Source organism: Microcaecilia unicolor, chromosome 6 (genome assembly GCF_901765095.1).
Source record: "Microcaecilia unicolor chromosome 6, aMicUni1.1, whole genome shotgun sequence".
NCBI lineage: Eukaryota > Metazoa > Chordata > Amphibia > Gymnophiona > Siphonopidae > Microcaecilia > Microcaecilia unicolor.
In genome coordinates, this window is record NC_044036.1 from 42,074,435 (window position 1) to 42,097,708 (window position 23,274).

General features: G+C 45.6%; 1 long non-coding RNA gene across 1 annotated transcript; it reads right to left on the minus strand.

Moving 5' to 3' along the window:
• Positions 1 to 880: 880 nt before the first annotated feature.
• LOC115472641 lies at positions 881 to 21,916 on the minus strand. The gene is made up of 3 exons (XR_003942530.1): positions 21,906 to 21,916; positions 11,759 to 11,763; positions 881 to 993 (listed from the first exon to the last, which is right to left on the minus strand). It is a non-coding gene; the product is annotated as an uncharacterized LOC115472641 (long non-coding RNA).
• Positions 21,917 to 23,274: the final 1,358 nt, after the last annotated feature.

Consider the following 23,274-nt stretch of genomic DNA (forward strand, 5'->3'; position numbering starts at 1 on the left):
GTCTCTTGTTTTAACTTTCCTATTAATATTGTAGTTCTATTTCTGTTGTTTTTATGTATTTTAATTTAATTTTGAATTGTAAACCACACTGATATTTTATTATGTATTGCGGTATAATCTACTATAATAAAAAGCACCTCCAACGTTCTGAAGCTGACTCCGTGGCAGTGAAGGGTTTGAAGGGTTCATGCTGCCTGCTGTATCCATCTCCTGTCCTGACGTTTGCGTGCTTCCTGGTTCGTCACAACCAGCAGTGACCAATCACTGGAAGGGAATGTTGCAGAGTTGCCAGGCAAAGGAACATGACGTCACACGCATGAGGGTGTCATCATCCCTCCCTTCCTCCCTTCATTTCAGACCCCCTCCCTCCGAATTTTAAAAGTCATCTTCACTTAGCAAGTCGGGGTTATGGCGGACGGCAGCAGCAGTAAAAGGCGTGCAGGCTTGGCCCTTCTCTCTCTTTCAGCTCTGGTTCTGCCCTTGCCGAGCCTGCACGCCTTTTACCACTGCTGACGGCCGCCGTAACCCTGACTTGGTAAGTGAAGATGACTTCTAAAATTCGGAGGGAGGGGTGCTGGAACTGGAAGGGAGGGATGATGACACTGGAACTGGGAGGGAGGGGGGACCCTGAAACTCAGAGGGAGGGGGACCCTGAAACTCAGTCCCCTGGAACTCGGAGGGAGGGGATGACCCTGGAACTCGGAGGGAGGGGGTACCCTGGAACTCGGAGGGAGGGAGGGGGGACGACCCAGGAACTCGGAGGGAGGGGGACCCTGGAACTCAGAGGGAGAGAGGGAGGGGGGGACGACCCTGGAACTCGGAGGGAGGGAGGGAGGGGGGGCCCATGGCACACACTCTCTCACAGACACACTCACACCCAGTCTCACTCTCTGTCACACACACACACACTCGCACATTCACTCTCTCTCACACAGTCATTCTCACACACACTTTCTCAAACCTACACACTCCGAGGAAGTCCTTGCTAGTGCCCTTTTTTACTAGTAAATGTAATAAACTGTAGCTGTAGCTTCCTGTCCCCAAAATATATTGGGCTCTCATTATAGGTGGCATCTTAAGTACCTCAATTAAATACTTTTTAACCATGTCCAAACTAAGCAGCAGAGGAGACCTGGGAAAATGTAATAGTCTAATATTATTGTCTTGGTCTGATTTTTCAGATATTTCAAATGTTGATGGGTACAATTCTTGTCTTTAAGAGAGACCCTTCTACATTTCCAAAGTTTGAACTTTAGTTTTTAGTAAATCAACATCTGAGAGCTGCCAGTCAATAACTTGAGCCTGAGAAAGGACCACCTTAGACAACATCTTAATACCAGTAGTATCATAGGCGTAGACTGGGGGGGGCGAGGGGGGGCAATGCCCCCCCAAACGACGATGAGGCGCCACCGCGCCATTAGTTAAAAAAAACAAAACAAAACACATGCACGCACGCGCTCCTCTCCGTCCGCTTGGCTTCCCTGCTCTCTGTCTGCGTCCCGCCTTCCTCTGATGTCAGAGGAAGGCGGGACGCAGACAGAGAGGGCAGGGAAGCCAAGCGGAGTAGCGGACGGAGAGGAGCGTGTCCGTCTACCCCTCTCTCTTCCTCCCTCCCTCCCTCCGCCGCAGGCAGCAGTCTTTTCCAGCGTTCCTGGCAGCGGTAGCGTTGTACACGCTGCCTTTGGCTCTGCCCCGAAGCCTTCTCTTCAAGTTCCTGTTCCCGCATAGGTGGGAACAGGAACTTGAAGAGAAGACTTCCGGGGCAGACCGAAGGCAGCGTGTACATCGCTACCGCTGCCAGGAACGCTGAAAAAGCTGAAGACTGTTGCCTGCACCGGAGGGAGGGAGGGAGGGAGGAAGAGAGGGGGTAAACGGAGTCACCATCTTGGACCTCGCGGGGGGGGGGGGAGCAGAGGGAAGATGGATGGGACTGGGAGGGGTGGGGAGCAGACTAGCAGAGGGAAGGAGCAACAGATAGATGGGACTGGGAGGGGTGGGAAGCAGAGGGAAGGAGCAGGAGATGAATGGGACTGGGAGGGGTGGGAAGCAGAGGGAAGGAGCAGGAGATGAATGGGACTGGGAGGGATGGGACTGGGAGGGGTGGGGAGCAGAGGGAAGGAGCAACAGATGGATGGGACTGGGAGGGGTGGGGAGCAGAGGGAAGGAGCAGGAGATGAATGGGACTGGGAGGGGTGGGAAGCAGAGGGAAGGAGCAACAGATGGATGGGACTGGGAGGGGTGGGAAGCAGAGGGAAGGAGCAGGAGATGAATGGGACTGGGAGGGGTGGGAAGCAGAGGGAAGGAGCAGGAGATGAATGGGACTGGGAGGGGTGGGAAGCAGAGGGAAGGAGCAACAGATGGATGGGACTGGGAGGGGTGGGAAGCAGAGGGAAGGAGCAACAGATGGATGGGACTGGGAGGGGTGGGAAGCAGCGGGAAGGAGCAGGAGATGAATGGGACTGGGAGGGGTGGGAAGCAGAGGGAAGGAGCAACAGATGGATGGGACTGGGAGGGATAGGACTGGGAGGGGTGGGAAGCAGAGGGAAGGAGCAGGAGATGAATGGGACTGGGAGGGGTGGGAAGCAGAGGGAAGGAGCAACAGATGGATGGGACTGGGAGGGGTGGGAAGCAGAGGGAAGGAGCAGGAGATGAATGGGACTGGGAGGGGTGGGAAGCAGAGGGAAGGAGCAGGAGATGAATGGGACTGGGAGGGGTGGGAAGCAGAGGGAAGGAGCAGGAGATGAATGGGACTGGGAGGGGTGGGAAGCAGAGGGAAGGAGCAACAGATGGATGGGACTGGGAGGGATAGGACTGGGAGGGGTGGGAAGCAGAGGGAAGGAGCAGGAGATGAATGGGACTGGGAGGGGTGGGAAGCAGAGGGAAGGAGCAAGAGATGGATGGGACTGGGAGGGGTGGGAAGCAGAGGGAAGGAGCAGGAGATGGATGGGACTGGGAGGGGTGGGAAGCAGAGGGAAGGAGCAGGAGATGGATGGGACTGCGAGGGGTGGGGAGCAGAAGGAAGGAGCAAGAGATGGATGGGACTGCGAGGGGTGGGGAGCAGAGGGAAGGAGCAACAGATGGATGGGACTGGGAGGGATAGGACTGGGAGGGGTGGGAAGCAGAGGGAAGGAGCAGGAGATGAATGGGACTGGGAGGGGTGGGAAGCAGAGGGAAGGAGCAGGAGATGGATGGGACTGGGAGGGGTGGGAAGCAGAGGGAAGGAGCAAGAGATGGATGGGACTGGGAGGGGTGGGAAGCAGAGGGAAGGAGCAGGAGATGACTGGGAGGGGTGGGAAGCAGAGGGAAGGAGCAAGAGATGGATGGGACTGGGAGGGGTGGGAAGCAGAGGGAAGGAGCAGGAGATGGATGGGGGTGGGAAGCAGAGGGAAGGAGCAGGAGATGGATGGGACTGCGAGGGGTGGGAAGCAGAGGGAAGGAGCAAGAGATGGATGGGACTGGGAGGGGTGGGAAGCAGAGGGAAGGAGCAGGAGATGGATGGGACTGGGAGGGGTGGGAAGCAGAGGGAAGGAGCAGGAGATGGATGGGACTGCGAGGGGTGGGGAGCAGAAGGAAGGAGCAAGAGATGGATGGGACTGCGAGGGGTGGGGAGCAGAGGGAAGCCTACTGGAAAGAAGACACTGAATAAAACAGAAGACACTGGGACCAAAGCGAATAGAAAAACTAAATGATCAGACAACAAAGGTAGATAAAAGTATTTTATTCATAATTTATTAATTGAAATGTGTCAGCTTTTTGAAATGTGATCTGTGATATTTTGCCTGTAAATTCAATTCCTTCCTCCACATTAGCATATTCATTTGCATATGTATATATGCAAATGATATGCTAATATGCTCCGCCCATTCTTTGCCCCCCCAAATGAAACAGTCAAACTACGCCTATGAGTAGTATGTTCACTAGTTGCAGTCAAGGATTCCATTATAGGAAGCAGCCTGACCTCAGTCTTGTCAAATTACTCACAGTTTTCTCAGAAAGGATCCTAGCAGCTGGCTAAAATGCTGGTTTTTCCACTAAATAAGGATCCGTATCAACTGCAGACTGCCCCCCCCCCCACACTGATCAGAGCACACCTTTGGTTAAGCAGTAGAGCTGCTTCCTGGTTGCAGGGACGCCACCCATTCTACAGAGCTGAACGAAGCTGCATTACCAGATAATTCTGCCATGGCCTCAACTGAGCTCAAAATCTCTCCAAGGTCACCTGCTTCATTGTAGGGGTAGAGGTGGAAGCGGAGGGGGGGGGGGTGGGGGGTGGTTCTGGACCTGCTCCCTCCTCTTACCCATCGCTCTTCAGGCAAGGGTTTGAATTGGCATGGCTTCGTTGGAGGGCAGGAGCTAGTATGAGCATATCCTTTCTCTTGGATCCCCCTGGATTTAAATTGGTTTTGATATTTTATTATTGTAAGTTCCCAGGTTTGCCTGATTATTCTTATTGTTAAACCGCAGTGGGCTGAGTGTGTTTGTTGGCTTGCATCAACCTAATTCTGCATTTTCTTTCTCTATTCTGTCAAAATTATAGCGTTCTTTTCTATGTGTGTTTTAATTACAATTGAGTGGAGGAGTGGCCTAGTGGTTAGGGTGGTGGACTTTGCTCCTGGGGAACTGAGGAACTGAGTTCAATTCCCGGCACAGGCAGCTCCTTGTGACTCTGGGCAAGTCACTTAACCCTCCATTGCCCCATGTAAGCCGCATTGAGCCTGCTGTGAGTGGTGAAAGCGCGGGGTACAAATGTAACAAAAAAAACCCCCACCTTGTTTTTACTCACAGAAAGGTGATATAGCCTCTACCATAACTATAAAAGGTATGTGTGTGGTATGTAAGAAATTTTATGTAGTGTAATGCAACTAAGAAGGTCTTCTGGTATTGATATCATTCTTACCTATGTCATATGTGATTAAGGCAATGTGAAAGTTTAAGGTGCTGTGGGGCAGTTACCTGATTTGGATAAAGACATTCCATTATCATCGTGGCAGTCAAGAGTACAGATTATCAGCCTCTCCGTGAAACAGTTTTAAATGCAGACACAATCACAGCATTTGGACTGCAGCAGTGGCGTAGCCACTGGTGGGCCAAGGCCCATCCATTTTGGGCTCAGGCCCACCCAAATTTTGTTCTCCCTTTGTGTGGCTGGCGGATATCCCCAAGCCCTATCAGGCAAAGAAACCTATAGTGGGTAGCCAGTGGCAGTGTTCCTGAGCTGCTGCTGCTGCCAGCCACCAGCACCTCCCTGCACTTGCTCAGTTTTCGCACATGCATGAAACTAAGCATACATGCAAGCTAGTGGCTGGCAGCAGTGGCCTAAGAGGAGGTCTTCAGCTGGTGGGGCTTGGGGATCTCCACTAGCACAGGTATTTTGTTTACCTTGGAAGGGGCACCAAGAGGGGGAGGGCCAGAAACTAAATTTTTGGCCCACCCTCTTTGGTCTCGGGCCCACCCTAAATTAGCTGCGGAGGTTTTATTCTTCTGTGTTTTGTTTTCATCTACAGTTTATATGAGTACCAAGTGGCACCCTCTGGTGGTCAGTATTCACAATAAAAGGGGAGCAAATGTTCCAGTTTTGCTTGAAAGTTGGTGTGCAATCAGAATGGAGAAGCATAAAATCATATCAGTTTTGTTTTCAGTTCTGCGTTTTGCTGCTCGTACCGCAGCAAGGTTATCTTCTGGTGCATCAGTACAAGATGGGTTTATAATTTAATACTCCTGCTCTCATTTCCTCACAGCTAGTTCAGCTTCCCTACCCCCTCCAACAAGCCTACATTTTGTTTGGGTTATAGACTCACAATGGCCTCTATTCAGTGAAATTTAGAGGGTTGGGGGGAGGGGGGCAGGGCTCACCCAACCATTAGGCAAGGCAGCTGCTGGGGGGGGGGAGGGGGGGTGTCATCAAACAGCAGCTGTAGTCAAAGCAAAACAATAGATCCTGATATCCACACAAACTCAAAGAATCATGAATGTGTACTTTTACCTTCAGAAAGAGCGGTCAGTTTTCAAATAGCCATTTATTGAGATTTTGCTCACACCTTTTTCAGTAATAGCTCAAAGTCAATTATATTCAGGTACACCGGGTATCTCTCTGTCCCAGGAAGGCTCACAGTCTAATTTTGTACCTAAGACAATGGAGAATTAAGTGACTTACACAAGATCACAAGGAGCAGCAGTGGTATTTGAACTGGCCACTTCTGGATGTTAAGGCTGGTGCTCTAACCACTAAGTTACTTCCTCCACTTATGTAGGTAAATGGCTTTTACCTACATAACAAAATGTAATATTTAAAAGTATGTCATCTTGGGAGGGCAGACTAGGGGCATAAAAGTTAGTTAAGCATTACCATCATATCTATGTTATTTGAATGTTCTTTCATGCTGTCATAGTATTGTACTAACATTTATCATATTTGTACTACATTCTGCAGTGCTGTTAAATGTGTATATTTTTAATACTGTTTCACGGTAGTCCTATTATTAGTTTTCAATTTGCTTTACCAAGTTTACCTCATTTATTGTATTTATGTTTATTTTTGGTAATTTTAGTATTGTTATGCTTTTAACAAAACTGTAAGTTTTATGTTAAACTGCACCTGCTGTACACTGCCTTGAGTGAATCTTTTCATAAAGGTGGTTAATAAATATATATATAGTTCTATCAATCAAACTATATATATATATATATATATATATATATATATATATATATATATATATATATATATATAAGTACATAAGCACCGCCATACTGGGAAAAGACCAAGGGTCCATCAAGCTCAGCATCCTGTCTCCGACAGTGGCCAATCCAGGCCTCAAGAACCTGGCAAAACCCCCAAAACAAAACAAAAATTGAAATTAATAATGTTTAATGGACTTTTCCTTCAGGAATCTGTCCAAACCCCCTTTAAACTCAGCAAGGCCAACTGCTGTCGCTACATTCTCTGGCAACGAGTTCCAGAGTCTAACTACGCGCTGAGTAAAGAAAAACTTTCTCCTATGTGTTTTAAATCTACCACATTCTAGCTTCATCTTATGTCCCCTGGTTCTATTATTGTTAGAAAGTGTAAACAAATGCTTCACATCTGTCCGCTCCATTCCACTCATTATCTTGTAGACTTCTATCATATCACCCCTCAGCCGCCTCTTCTCCAAGCTGAAGAGACCTAACCATCTTAGCCTTTCCTCATAGGGAAGTCCTCCCATCCCTTTTACCATTTTCATCGCCCTTCTCTGCACCTTCTCCAATTCCTTTATATCTTTTTTGAGGTGCGGCAACCAGAACTGAACACAATACTTGAGGTGCGGTCTCACCATGGAGTGATACAACGGCATTATAACATCCTCGTGTTTGTTTTCCATCCCTTTCCTAATGATACTCAACATTCTGTGTGCCTTAGCCGCTGCAGCACACTGAGTAGAAGTTTTCAACGTCTTATCCACAATGACTCCCAGATCCCTTTTTAGGTCTGAAACTCCTAACGCGGAACCTTGCATGACATAGCTGTAATTCGGGTTCCTCTTTCCCACATGCATCACTTTGCACTTGTCAACATTGAACTTCATCTGCCATTTGGATGCCCAATCTCCTAGTCTCGCGAGGTCCTCCTGTAATTTTTCACACTCCTCCTGCAACTTGACGACCCTGAATAACTTTGTGTCATCTGCGAATTTAATTACCTCACTAGTTACTTCCATCTCTAGGTCATTTATAAATATATTAAAAAGCAGCGGTCCCAGCACAGACCCCTGAGGGACCCCACTAACTACCCCTCTCCATTGAGAATACTGACCATTCAACCCTACTCTCTGCTTCCTATCTTTTAACCAGCTCTTAATCCACAATAATACCCTACCTCCAATCCCATGACTCTCCAGTTTCCTCTGGAGTCTTTCCTGAGGCACTTTGTCAAACGCCTTCTGAAAATCCAGATACACAATATCCACCGGCTCCCCATTGTCCACATGTTTGTTTACCTCCTCAAAAAAATGCAGTAGATTGGTGAGGCAAGACCTCCCTTCACTAAATCCGTGCTGACTTTGTCTCATGAGCCCATGTTTTTGTATGTGCTCTGTAATTTTATTCTTAATAATAGCCTCTACCATTTTGCCCGGCACTGATGTCAGACTCACCGGTCTATAATATCCCGGATCTCCTCTGGAACCTTTTTTAAAAATCGGCGTTACATTGGCCACCCTCCAGTCTTCCAGAGAGAGAGGAAGCCTAAGGATGAAGGTATGCTTAGGGGGCATCCAATACTCTTGCAGCAGCCCTGCTTGGGGGGATGGGAAGAAGTCTAACAAAGTACTAGATGTTAGCCAGAGCCAGTTGGAAAACAAATCCTTTGGAGTCCTTTGGTCACCAACTGGGGTCTATAACATAATTACTTCTGATAACCGTGGTTTATAGTTTGAGAACTTTCATCTCAGTTTGTCCCAGTAATTTTCTTCTGCTATTTTCAGCATCCAATACAGTTGGGAACCAACCTCTGTTAGGGTTATGGTGTCACGTGCAATTAGCTGAGGCTTTCCCCTATTTCTTAACCCTCTCCCCTTCCCTCCAAGCCCAGATATCCCTTGCCTGGGGCCACAAGCTCAGCTCTCCTTCCGTAATCCAGTGCATGGATACATTGAGCAGGCACTAGCCCTAGCTTCAGGAGCAGAAACCAAGTTGAAGCACACAACCCAAGTCTTCTGTATCCTGAAACACCATTACAGAGCCATCAAGCAAGCTCAGCTCTGAAGGGGACGGCACCTCTGGCTTTGCTTATTGTATCTGTCCAACTTACGTTTCTTTTGTAGTGGGTCCTCAGTGTTTCCAAGAGCAAAACCACTACTTCTACCTATGATTTCTACTTGCTGTAAAACAGGTGTGCTTAAATTGAGAGAGAACATTTCAGTGATTCATCTAAATTTAGGTGTATAAATTCAAGGAGTCACCCATTAATATAATGAAAGTTTAAAATCTATTCAGAAGGAAAGATTCTTTATGTTGCATGGGGCATAACCTATAGAGCAGACCACTGAGAGGCACTCATAGATGTTTTAGTAAGTATTTTAATATTTATTGTATTATGCAGTATTCTTATTTACTCACTCACATTTTACTTATTCAGATTTTAGTAGCTGTTGCTTCAGGAATTTTCTCTGATGGCCATATTAGGAACCTGGACATTTTGGCTGGTTGGTTCATATTTTGTAGGATTTTTGAAGGATTTTTTTTATGATGAACAAAGATAAAGCTATGACATGCACATATATTTTGCACAGATCTCATGACATAATTGGCTTCAATTTGTAGACACATATTACAAGAGAATATCAGTTTTCAAATAATGTTGTTATCACATAACCCCTTTCCTCTTCCTCCATATCAGTGTTTGCCTTCTTGTGGTTCATTGTAAATAACTATGGCAATTATTCCAAATTTAGGTAGACTGCTAAAAGTTACATTTAATTTAACTTGCAATGCGTTGTTGTAGTTGAGGCCAACCGAATTTCAGTTTTGGTTTCAGAATCAAAACCAGCCCCAAATCAAGTTTTGGTCATGCTTTGGTTGCAGCCAAAAAATGCCAAAACTCCCCCCATGACCACCTGTAGGCCCTCCCCAGCCTACCTTAAAAGCTCTGGTGGTCTAGTGACCTTGTGGGGGCAAGAACAATCCCAAGTTGTTCCTGCCCACACTGGCTTACACAATCAAAATGGCTGCCACGATCGCCAACAGCAGCTTCATGAGACATTTTGAGATTGGAGCTAGCATGGGCAGGAGCAACTGGGAATCATTCCACCCTTGATGAGGCCACTAGACCACCAGGGCTTCTAAGGTAGGCCCGGGTAGGGCCTTTGGGTGGTGGGAGGGTGGCGCTTGTGGTTGGGGGCTGGGTGGATCTGAGTCAGGGGGCCTGCTTTCTGCTAAGGGGGGAGGGGCTGACGGTTTCAGTTTCAGCAGAAACCAAGTGTCGAATTTCAGCCACAGATTTGGTTTTGGCTGAATCAGAACCCCCCCCCCCCCCCCCCCCAGTTTCCATTGCCTTCTATTGTACTTCCTTTCTTTCATTTGAAAAAAATAGGTAAAATACATCATGAGGAAGTAAAAGAAAAGCAGAATCCTATAAATGTGGCTCACTGCTGTGGTTCTTGTAAACCTGCTTATTGCTCTGCAAGTGAGAATTTTCTGTACTTAACAAATCAGGCGTTGATGCAGACTGTGGCTGCCTAAATGCTATTAAACACAACCTACCTGCACCAAACAGAATAAAGGAAGGAAGGGCCTCAAGGTGCAAGCAGAAGTTTCACAGCTGAAAAGCAGAACTGTGTGTTATGTAAACAAAGTTTAAAGTGCAAACAAAGACTATAAATATAGGAAAAGGAGCTCTTATGAACTTGGAAGTTCCATAGGGCTCTCCACTTTCACTTTAGGTTACAGAAACCACTCTGCTAAATTAATCATTTACTTGGGTTCTGGCTCTTAATGTAGGAATTTCCTGCAAAAAAACCTACATTCTTGTACATTAAACATGGTGTCACAAAACACCTAGCCACTTGCCTGGGATTACCCCACAGCCACTTAGAGGGTCTATCCTCAGCACAGCTCAGGTCCGCCTTCACCTGCTGCTTGCGCTGTACACTAGCACTCTCCTCCCACCGACTGGATCCCAACTGCCTCTGGGTGAGTCTCCCGTTCTCAAGTTATACCCAGGGCCGCCGAGAGGGGGGGGGGGGGCAGGGGGGACAAAATTTCCGGGCCTCCAAGGGGGGCCCGGCGCTGGGGTCAGACTGCTGGCGCTGCAGTTCCCGGTCTCACCTGCCTGCCTCCTCGGCTCCGGGCCCCCTGCATTCGAAGCATCAGTCACAGATTGCCTCCCTTCGGGCCTTTCCTCCCTGTGTCCCACCCTCGCGGAAACCAGGTTACATCAGACAAGGGCGGGACACAGGGAGGGAAGGACAGAAGAGAGGCGATCTGTGACTGCCGCCCTGAATGTAGGGGCCTGGAGCCGTGGAGGCAGGCGAGACCGCGGACTGCAGCGGCGGGGGGAGCAACGGGGGTGGCAGCGGCGGGGGGAGTGACGGGGGTGGCAGCGGCAGGGGGCGGAGGTGGGGCGGCCTTGCCCCGGGCCCGGCCTAGTCTCTCTGCGGCCCTGGTTATACCCATTGATTTCTAGGTTACTGGAGCCATACTCCCAGTGGTCCCACGGTTCCCAGAAAACACCCACAGACCCAACACAGAAACCACCCAGATTCTTTATCATTCCAGACAATTTGGCAAAAAAGTAAATTGTTTATTGTCTTAAAAATTGAACAGTGTAACTTTAAAAGTGCAATCAGCAAACAATAACAGGTAACCAAAAATATGGATCAATTATAAACATTTATTTACTTTCTAAAAAGTACCTGGGAAGATCAGGACATATAGCTGCTCACAACTTATCAAATGTAACTGTTTACAGGGCCTTAGCAAAGAGATCTGTCTCTCTCTTCTTCCTGGCTAAGACTGGAGCAAAAACCAGTATTCTCCAAATGAAAATAAGCTCCCGGGCCAATCAGAGCCCAGAACAAGAACATTTCAAAAAGATACTGCTTTTTGCTTCCTGTTTGTGTGCTAAAGCTAAAGAAAAGAAAAGAAAAGAAAAGAACATTTGTTTCTCTGCAACAGCTTTAGAACAAAGAAACACCACCTACTGACCCAATAGGAGAAATACACTTCAGGACATAATTAATGCAGGAAAATATCCAATACATTTTACAGGCTTAAAACACACTGTTTCTTCACACATGGCATAATTATTGATGATAAAAATCATAAACACATGTTCAGTAGAGAGAGTCGATTGTAGTCACAGCTAAACTGATTTTGATTGGACTGAGGCAGGTGTACATTCAACAAATGGCACTGGGGCTTCAGAGGTGATCCATACTGCTCCATGGAGCCAGCCAGACAATGGAACTCATCGTTAATACATGTCCACTGATATGTCTGCCTGGTGGTCTCCTTTGTACACTACATCTTAGTTAACCATTAGCTTATTGTCATGGCCGTGGATGTGCCCTGGCCCCGACTCACATTGCATCGTCTGCTGGGCTTCTGCTTCCACCTTGCCATGATAAGCCGCTTGTCTGCCCTTCCCCAGCATCTCCAATGCTTCTCCGCCTCCATGACACCAGCAGGAACTGGATCCTGGCCGCGCATGCATGTGCAGATGTTCTAAAAGCAGCCTGAAGAATGCTGATGTTCCCCGATGATGTCCCCGAGGAGGTATTTAGGTGCTCACCTCCTCCATCTGCTTTGCCTTCGCAACAAGGTTTCTGCCTAGCTGTGCTGCTCCAGCCCTGTTTGACTCCAGCTTTAGTCCTGCCTGACCTCATCTCCAGTCCAGTCTATCTCCAGCTCCAGCCTTGCCTATCTCCAGCCTTCAGTCCTGCTGTCCCTGCCTTCATTTCTGGTACCCAGTCTTCAGTCTGCGATTCTATCTTCAGGTCCTGTGTCTCCAGTTCTGGTTTCCAGTTGTCAGCTCCGCAGCTCCAACCTCTGGTTCCAGGTTCCAGTCTTCAGCTCCACAGCTCCAGCCTGTGGTTCCAGGTTCCAATCACCAGTTCCAGCCTTCTGCTTAGCAGCTACAGTCTCTGGTTCCAGTCTCTGATTCCGGTAGTCAGCCTTCAGCTCTGCAGTTCTTGCCTGCAGTTCCATCATTCTCTGGTTTCAGCAGGACTCATCTACTGTCTATCAGGTCTCCAAACTTTGGATTTAGAACCCTATCAGGCTCATTTTCAAAGCACTTAGCCTCCCAAAGTTCCATAGAAACCTATGGAACTTAGCCTCCCAAAGTGCTTTGAAAATATGCCTCTATGGCAGTCTCAGGGCTCACCACCTAGCCTCGTGACAGATTGCAAAGGCCATGAGTTCAACTGAGTCACCGGCCTTGCAGGTACTGCATCAGCTGGTTATCCAGCTTCAACAGTTGTCTGTGCCATCCAGGAGTTGACCCAGTGGATGGATCATCTCCAGAACACTGGCACACCGTAAGCTGTGGCTCCTCTGTCCACCATAGCTCCTACTGGCCTTGTTGCTTCTTCTGGAGCCCCGGGAGTCCACACAGCATCTCTATGAGGTTCAACAGGAACCCAAAGTCCTGTCATGGATTTCTAAACCACTGCCAAGTAATCTTTGAGCTACAAGTGAAGGACCTTGCTTCTGACAGAGCCAGAGTCTTCTCACTGGTCCTGCTTTCATTTGGGCTTCACCTATCTGGGAGTGAAGCAACCCAATATTGAATAACTTGAATGATTTCCTGGGTCAGTTTAAACATATCTTTGAGGAACCAGAGAAGGCCTTCTCCACAGCCTCTGAATTGCTTAACCTGCGACAAGGATTGCAAACTCTGGGTAATTATGCCATTCAGTTCTGGACCCTAGTTCCCAAGCTGGCGTGGAATATTGAGAGTCTGGTTGCTGTCTTCTGGAAGGGTTTGGCCTTCCAGATCAAAGATTAACTAGTGGGGTGAGACCTTCCAACAACCCTAAATGACCTCATCCTTCTCTGCTCCCAAGTGGACATCCAATTCCAAGAGCAAGCACAGGAGCGACAAACCGGCTGGAGGCTACTACAGCCTGGTCCCAGCTTCCAGTGCAGTTCTTCGTCTTCCTCCAAGCCCTCCACCTTGGCTGAGGGTGGGGAGCCCAGGAAGGTAGACAAATCAACCCTCTTGGATCAGGAGAAGCAGCATAGGCAGATTCAGAATATTTGCCTGTACTGTGGGGGAAAAGGCCATTATGCCCTCAGATGCCCCAAGAAACTGGGAAACCTTCAAGCCTAGTCCTGGTTGGGGAAGCAGGCGTAGGTCCTTCCATACAAATTCCCCAAACAAAACTGTTGGTTCCTGCCACTATAGAATTAGACCATGAGTCTTCCACTGAAGCTTTTATCGACTCAGGGGCTGGAGGGAGCTTCATTGACAAGGCCCTCGTCCAGCACTACAATATTCCTATCCAGGAACTATCAAAGCCTGTACCAGTTTCATCCGTATATGAGAACATAAATGGGCACATCAAGGCGAAGACGGTTCCTCTGCATCTGAGGACTGGAGACCTCCATAGAGAAGCCATTGTTCTGTACGTTCTACAGTTGGCAGTTAATCCCATTGGCTGCAGAAGCACAATCGACAAATCGATTGGCAGAAGGGAGAGGTCTCAGCTTGGAGTAAATCTTGTCTACATTGCTGTCTGGAATTTGTGCTTCTCTCCATTCTGGTGGCTGCTAGTAAACTAGAGAGTCTGGAGGATTTACCCCAAGCCTACCACAATTATGTTGATGTGTTTTCCAAGAAACAGGCTGAGACTCTACCACCACATTGGGACTATGATTACCCTATTGATTTGGTACCTGGGAAGACGCCTCCAAGGGGTAAAGTCTATCCCTTGTTTTGCCCTGAAACTGAGGCAATGCCAGCTTACATTGAAGACAACTTACAGAGGGAGTTCATCTGCCCTTCCACATGTCCTGCTGGAGTAGGCTTCTTCTTTGTAGACAAGAAGGACGGGGGGCCTACACCCTTGTATAGATTACAGGGATAAATTACAGGGGTTTAAATGCTATCACCATCAAAAACAAGGATCTGCTCCCACTCATTTCCGAACTGTTTGACCGACTTCAAGGAGCACACATATTCAACAAATTTGATCTTCTGGGAGCTTATAATTTGATCTGCATCTGGGAGGGCAATGTGGAAGACAGTCTTCAACACCAAGGATGGACATTATGAATATCTTGTCATTCCATTTGGGCTTGCCAGCTCCCCTGCTGTCTTTCAAAACTGTCAACGGTATTTTTTGTGACTTATTATATAAATGCGTTCTGCTATATCTAGATGGCATCCTGATATTCTCCCGCACATTGGAGCAACATCAAGAACATGTCAAGCTGGTACTACAATGCCTACACCAAAACCAACTGAATTCCAAGTTGGTAAAATGCACTGAATTACCCTTTTTGGGATATATCATCACTGACCGAGGTCTACAGATGGAGTCGGCCAAACTCTCTGCTATTCAAGACTGGCCACACCCTTTTTGGCACCAGGCATTTCAGAGATTTTTGGGGTTCACAAACTACTATTGATAGTTTATTCAAAATTACTCTTCTATCGCAGTGACCTTGACGATTTTAAGCAGGAAGGAGGTTAACCCTTGAGACTTGCTGGCAGAGGTTGTTGCAGCATTTGACCAATTAAAGCAAGCTTTCATGACTCCTCCAATTCTCTGACACCCAGATTCAGACAAGTGCTTTTTTTGTAGAAGTAGATGACTTTGCTATTGGAGCGGGTGCCATCCTATCCCTGTGCCTATTTTTCTTGCAAGTTTTCACCAGCTGAGAATTACATGATTGGAGACCGGGAGCTATTTGCCATAAAAATGGCACTTGAGGAATGGTGTCATCTGCTTGAGAGAGCCAAGTATCCATTCACCATGATGACAGATCATAAAAACTTAACCCCCGCCAAGCTTGGTGGTCTCTGTTCTTCTCCCAATTTGACTTTCAGGTGGTATTTCAGCCTGTGGAGAAGAATGTCAAAGCAGATGCCCTTTCTCAATCCTTGGAGACTACCAAAGAGACTTCTGAGCTCTAGCTTGTCACAGACCCAGCTAAGATCTTGACTGCAACCACAGTACCAGTCCTGCCTGGCAAAACCATAGTGCCCAAATGACATCAAGAGGCAGTACTGAAGTGAGAGTACAAATCAAAAATCTCTGGGCACCAGGACTCCAGGGTATGCTCAAAAGAATCTCTCAATCTTATTGGTGGCCAAGTTTGAGGAGAGATATAAAAGACAAAGTCATGCCCTCTGTGTGCACATCATAAGCCATCTTGTGCCCGTCCTTGGGGTCTTCTCCAACCACTCCCAATACCCAAGAAACCTTGGACACACACATGCTAAGGATTTTATCACTGAGCTTCCAGATTCAGACGGCTTCGCCACCATGTGGGTGGTGGTGGATCGATTTTCTAAAATGGCCCATTTTATTCCCTTGACTGGGCTACCTTCTGCTTCTACTTTAGCCCAGCACTTCTTCAAGGAAATCTTTTGCCTACATGGTCTACCAGAATCTATCATCTCAAATTGAGGAGTTCAGTTCACCTCAGAGTTCTGACACAGTCTCTGTGGGTCATTAAGGATCAAGTTAAAATTTTCATCAGGATAGCTTCTGCAGACAAACTGCCAGACTAAGAGGGTCAATCAAATCTTGAAATCATTCTTATGCAGCTACGTCTCAGCCCAACACAACGACTGGTCTAGGTTGCTGCCTTGGGCGGAATTTTGCTACAATAATCATGTAGGTGAGTCTTCTTGGGCCTCACTGTTCAAGATGCGCATCTTCCAATGTGGTATATATTATTCAATGTAAAAAGTGTGATGAAGGGTGCTATATTGGAGAAACAAGCCAGATGCTAAAGAAGAGATTTAATTTACATAGATATCATATGAAAAATGCCAGTGCCAACCAGGATGTCACCTCTGTGGGGCTGCACTTTACAAAACCAGAACACTGTACTAATGATTTTATGGTGGGAATACTAAAAGGAAACTTTAAGACAATCCAGGAACGTAATACCTTTGAAGTCAGAATGATTAAATATTTCGACACCCATCAGATAGGATTTAACAAAAATCTGGGTTTTCTAGCCCATTATAAACCATAAAATTGTACTGCTCTGTCACCCTTTTATCACCATGCATATCTCCCTGACCTTCATCCACCCGGCTCTCCCTGTCTCTCACCTAACCCACCCAACCCTCATCCTGTGAGACTGTTACTGAAATGCTTTGATGTTTCACTTATATATACTGTTATTCATCAACATTTGCTTATTTCTGATTTGACGAAGAAGGGTTACCTTCGAAAGCTAATCAAAAAATGTACTAAGATAGTCCAATAAAAAAAGGTATCATCTTATTTTATTTTCTATGTTTTATTTTATTTCTGTTGATTACATCTGAAACTGAGTCTGCATTACCTGATTTTGGCTGAAGCTGAAACCAAATCCAAAGCTTCAAGTTTGGCTGTGTGAATGTGAACCATTAAGGGCCGCTGGGTATTGTCAGAGCTTGTAGTCTGCATCACTCTGCAAAACCTGCAGTATCCAAGCCGGAATATAATAATTTAAATAATGAAAGACTATATTTTACCTTCAAGAAAAATAGCCTTCACAAGCATTGAACACAGGTTGATGAAAACTGAAACTAAAAGCCTCATTGTTTTTATAGTGGCTGACTTTCTGCCACACTCGGAGTGACAGCTGACATCACAACTCCACAGAGAGTCTAATTCCTAAGGAGCTTATCCACACTTTCAGACATAAATTCCAGCTAAAATTTTGTATCAAAAGTATTTATTTGGCACACTCTATTTACCATACAAACTATTGTGCTACGTAACTGCATTACTTGCAATTGCAGTACAAAAAAAGGACTACTTTATAATCCCTATGGCCTAGTGGTATAGTCAGGGCAAGACTAATGCCCCAGTCATGGCAGCCATGTTGAGAGCAGAGCTGGAATGGAGTAATTGGGGATCACCCCGCCCCAACAATACTGCTAGACCACCACCTAAGGGTAGAGGAGGAGGCATTTGTGTGTGTTGGTGGGGGTCCGGGAGGAGGGAGGAAAACAGGAAAAAGAACAGACTTTCTGCTTCCACTGAAAACCAGTGTGTTTTTTCTAGCAAAAAAGGTGCCGGTACTCAAATGCTAGGCCACCCTTCAGGGGTGAGGTGATCACTGAGGGACCCACCCCACAATGGCCAGGCCCCCCTGCAACCAGTCACAGAATCTGTGACAAGGCAGAATTGGTGTGTAGAGCATGAGCTCTTTCATTAAAACTTTGGGTCCATAGGTCAATTTTAGCAGACAATAGGTTATCAATAGAAATCAAACAAAATAAAAAATGGAAAAGAAAATAAGATGATACCTTTTTTATTGGACATAACTTAATACATTTCTTGATTAGCTTTCAAAGGTTGCCCTTCTTCGTCAGATCGGAAATAAGCAAATGTGTTAGCAGATAGTATATATAAGAGAAACATCAAAGCATTACTTTGACAATCTGACAGAGTGGGAGGGTGGGGGTATGCATGGGGACATCAAAGCATTTCATTGATATTCTAACAGGATGGGTGTTGGTAGGTGAGAGGAAGGTAATAGAGAAATAAACAGAGAAATACAGCTTTATGGTTTATAATGGGTTAGAAAACCCAGATCCTTATTAAGTCCTGTTTGTTGGGTGTCAAAATATTCAATCATTCTTATTTCAAAGGTCTTACGTTCCTGTATTGTTTTAAAATTACCTTTCAGTATTCTTACTGTGAAATCAGTGGTGCAGTGTTCTGGTCTTGTGAAGTGTTGGCCCACAGGGGTGGGGGCTTGACTGGCACCGGCTAGTTTCATGTGATGTCTGTGCAGATTGAATCTTGTCTTAAGCATCTGGCCTGTTTCTCCAATATAGCATCCTTCGTTACATTTTTTACACTGACAATAGCAGACAATAGAAAAGGTGCCGGTACTCAGTACCCCCAAGTACCCCCTCAAAAAAAAGCCCTGCTGAAAACTAAAATATCCTTTAGGCTGAAAAGGGATTTTGGTCCAGTTTTGGTGCCGTAACTGAAACTTAAACAGAAATTCAGCCGGCCTTTAACTTTTAGAAAAGAAAAATAGCTTTGGCTAGCTGAAACCACAAGACTATATTATGGTATCTCTCTGTGTCCGTAGTTCTTGTTTTTTTCAGCCTATATATATTAGATAAGAACTGTCAAAGACTTAGGATGTCAACTGAGATGTGGAAAATAAGTCATAGAATATTATAATGCTTCTGTATTGCTCCATGGTGTGACCTCACCATTTGAACTGTGTACAATTCTGGTCACCATATCTCAAAAGTGGAGGAGTGGCCTAGTGGTTAGGGTGTTGGACTTTGGTCCTGAGGAACTGAGTTCAATTCCCACCTCAGGCACAGGCAGCTTCTTGTGACTCTGGGCAAGTCACTTAACCCTCCATTGCCACATTGAGCCTGCCATGAGTGGGAAAGCACAGGTACAAATGTAACAAAACAAAAGACATATAGTGGAATTAGAAAAGGTTAAAAAAAGGGTAACTAAAATGATAAAGGGGACAGAACTCTTCTCAAATAAGGAAAGGCTAAAGAAGTTAGGGATTTTCAGCTTGGAAAAGAGAAGGCAGAGGTGGGATATGATTGAGGCTGAGTGGTGTTGAACAGGTAGAAAATGAATTGGAAATATTTTTTCACTCCATGAATAGTTAAGCTCTGGAACCTGTTGCATGCCTCTGTGCTTGTGTTCAAAAGGTATTTCTTAATTTTTTCTGTGCCTTTCTTTCCTGTTATATTTGTTTTTTGTCATTCATGTCCACCTGTACCTGCAAATCCTTAAAAGTGTAACAAAAGGTTGTTACTATGAAAGAATTATATTATTAAGTTGGGAATGAAAACACTTTAGGTTTCCCTACCTCACTATTGGTCCAGCTCTGCCACCTAGTGGCTGAACCTAAAATTGCAATGGATATAATTTTTTTGGTATGTGGATTGGGGTGAAGAAGATAAGATTGTTGAAATTCATTAAACGTAAACCCCTAAATTCTATAAATAGTGCTAAAAATTACACTCACAAATTTGAGTGTGTGCTCAATTTGTGCATGCAATTTAATTGAATAATGAGCTAATTAGCACCAATAATTGGGCACTTATAATCAATTATTTGGCGCTATTTGGCAACGATTTGAATTTATGCATGCATCTTTCTAGGCAGTATTCTATAAAGATGCATGCGTACATTTTTTAGCATGCAACTAAAAGGGGGCATGGCCATGGGAGGCCATGGGTGGGTCAGTGGCGATCACTAGAGATGCATGCAGTATTATAGAATCTGGGGAATCTGTGCCTAATTTAGGAGTGAGGATTTACACTAGGTTTTAATTGACATACAGATCCTGTTACTAACCCTATTCTATAAAAGGTGCCCAACTTGGAGTGTTGTGACCCAGTCAGGGTTAAAAGCCAGCTTCTCCAAGCTAGGCACAGCACATGTTGTGAATGAGCAGAGATCTCCTCTGTGTTGAATGCTCTGGTAAGTTTTGTCTTTTAATTTCTCTTTCTTTTTTGACTCAACTACTAATATATTTTTTTTGAGTAATCGTTTTTATTGGTAACAAGCAGAGCATTCCAATACAAACAGAAATTAAGTACCAACCAATGGCAGACGGTAATACTAACATAGTAGCATCTATAGGATACATTGCTCAACTTATTCACTGTGTTAGATATATGTCTAGCTGTATTCCAGTTAGTATACCCTAACACCCTTTTAGACTTCAGGCTCTTGCTTGTTAATTTTCTCTTTACTCCCCCCTCCCCTCCCCTCCCCAATTCCTCCCCACCCACTGTGTCCCTTACCCTTATACCCCCCCCCTCCTTCCCACCCCCCTCCTGTCCAGGATTACTCTCTTAGGAAGAAGTTGAAGAGCCCACAGTAGAAACTCTCACAGATGTATTATTTAGAGGACGATTTGGTATACATTCTAAGCATCGCTTCCATATATCATTATACTCCCTAAATGCCTTATGTACCAAGTGGGCTGTTCGTCTGATCTCCCATTCAGCCATCTGATGCAACTGCCCATACCACTGTTCAATAGGCGGCGAGAGCTGGCTTGTCCAATGCTGTAATATTACCTTCCTAGCCAACAACAGCGCCAACAGTACATATTGACATTTACTGCTATTCATCCCCCGCTCCTGCAGTTCGACATCTGATCCCATCAGCATTATTCCATATGCCCACTCATAAGAGCCCTGCAGCACCTTTTCCAACAACGCTACCACTTTGGGCCAGTACTCTTGAAGCGTGACACACTCCAGGAAATGATGCACTAAACACCCCCTGCTAATGTTGCATTTGTTGCACGTGTCTGTATCCCACAAGCCCATTGCCTTCCCTTTACATCTGGTGATGTACGCATTATGTAATGTTTTATACTGGATCTCATGTAATCCCACATTTGGTGTGACCCGGAAGGCCTGCTTGTAACATCTAGACAATTCTTGTTCAGATACTGCCCTCCCCAAACGCGTACTCCATTCCTCCTGTTGCATACCAAAATACCGGGAAGGCCTACGGTCTCTCCCCTCCTTGTACCATAGGGACAGCGAGTTTTGTGCACTTGGTATTTGCATAAACTAGTGATCTAGAGCTGTGAAAGAAGCATATGCACCACATTTGCTCTTCTAAGAGTCAAAATAGTGTCTCAGCTGCAGAAATGAGTAAAAATACTTTTGGGGGAGATTCCATGCTTTTTGACAATCAGAAAAAGTTGGGCATCTGCCGTTTCCCAGTTCAACCCCTTGCCCAATATATCTGCAGCCCCCCTTAAACCAGCCCTCAAAAGGAGACCCTGGGTGGCTCGCTCCAAACTCTGGGTTGCGCAAAATTTCCACAAAAGGAGATGTAACCCGTGCCCCTCCAATTCTATTTCTCCACCAATCCCAAGCCTTTTTCAGCAGGCGGACCAATACAGGAATTTCAACTTTTTTTGCCCCTGCAGTGCAAGGTATTAAAGAGTGATATCACCTCCCGTCCACTGTCCCAAGTCCCTACAGGTGCAAATTTCGTTTGTCCTGTGTGAATTTCATGTACCCATCTCATAAGTGCTGCCACATTATACAGTCGTAAGTCTGGCAAACCTACTCCCCCTTTATTACGATCTCGTGTCAGCTTGTTGTAACCTACTCTTGCTCTTCGGGCTCCCCATATAAAAGAAGATATAATACTTCTATATGTCGCTTCGTCTTTTTGCAAAACCCACAATGGCATCATCTGTAGGGAGTATAAAATCTTTGGCAGCAACACCATTTTTGTCAATGCCACTCGACCCAGGAACGATATGGGTAAGTCCTTCCACCAACTCAACTACTAATATTGATGTTCTTTTATGATTATTTCAGTTTTTCCTGGGTGTGTCGGTAATATCATACCTCAGGCTCCTTAGCTTAGGGAAAGTGACATGTTAACTCCTTGAAGGTATGTAAGCACACCATAACTGGCTCGCCATACAGTTTTTATGTAGTACATTTGTATGTATGTCTTTAAGTATACATATTGTATTTTATTTGATGTTATGGTGATTTTAGTTAATGTTTTCTTATATATATACACACACACACACACACATATATTGATGGATTCGGATTGCAGTATGATTCATAAGTATGTTAATCTATGTATGAACACCACAACTAGCTCCCTAGACACTTTTTATGTATTTCATTATTACATTTATGTTATTAAGTATTTATTGATCCATTTAAGTATTTATATTCACATTTTATTTGATTTCATGTTGATATGGTTTTTAAAATTTTTATATATTTATTGATGTATTCAGATTGCAATATGATTTACATGTATGTTAATGTATGTTTTTATATATTTACTAGTATTATATCTCCCCTGAAGCAGTCCAGCTAGACGACACATGGCAATGTCAGGTGTCCTTTTACCCGTTCTCTAGAATAAAGGCTTTTAACTTCATCTTCCACCATGTCTGCTTATTCATCTTCCATTTTACTGGGACTAGTGGACCCCATCTGCTTTTTAGGACCCTCTTTCAACCTCATGCAGGTTTAGGGCCCCCTGTGACATGGGGGCTCACGGCAATTGCCCTGATTGCCCACCCTAACATTGGCCCTGATGAGGAGAAGGAAGAGAGGTCAAAAACATTTTGCAGGTGAGGGTCAGGTAGCGGTCACATCTTGCAGAAAAGGGGTATTCCAGGTAGCAGTGGTATTGAGTGGGGGAGGGGAGACTGAGGGGGACAAGTTGTGTGCAGCACTACAATGAGTGGAGGTGAGGGTTCTTGTTCTGTCCTCCAACGGCCTCGCACTAGTTTATAACGTGATCCTAAAATGTGTGTAATGCTTTTACTATTATTCTGAGTTCTAAGGACTATCATTGCTGCACTTTCTCACTGCAAAGATACATGAGCAATGCACTGTGGGTAATGTAGTTCACAGGCAGTGCAACCACACTTGCTTGGCTGTGTAAGAACTGTTACCACTGGTTGTGAGGCTGCCCAGACCTCCTCCCTCTCTCTGCCAAGCTTGGCTCTTTTGTCTTCCTGCTATCATTTCCTGGTCATTCTCACTATCTCTGTCCTGGGAGGTCAGCCAGGTATGACCTTTCCCCCCAATCGAGAGCCGTCCTCTAGGGCCACCCCTTG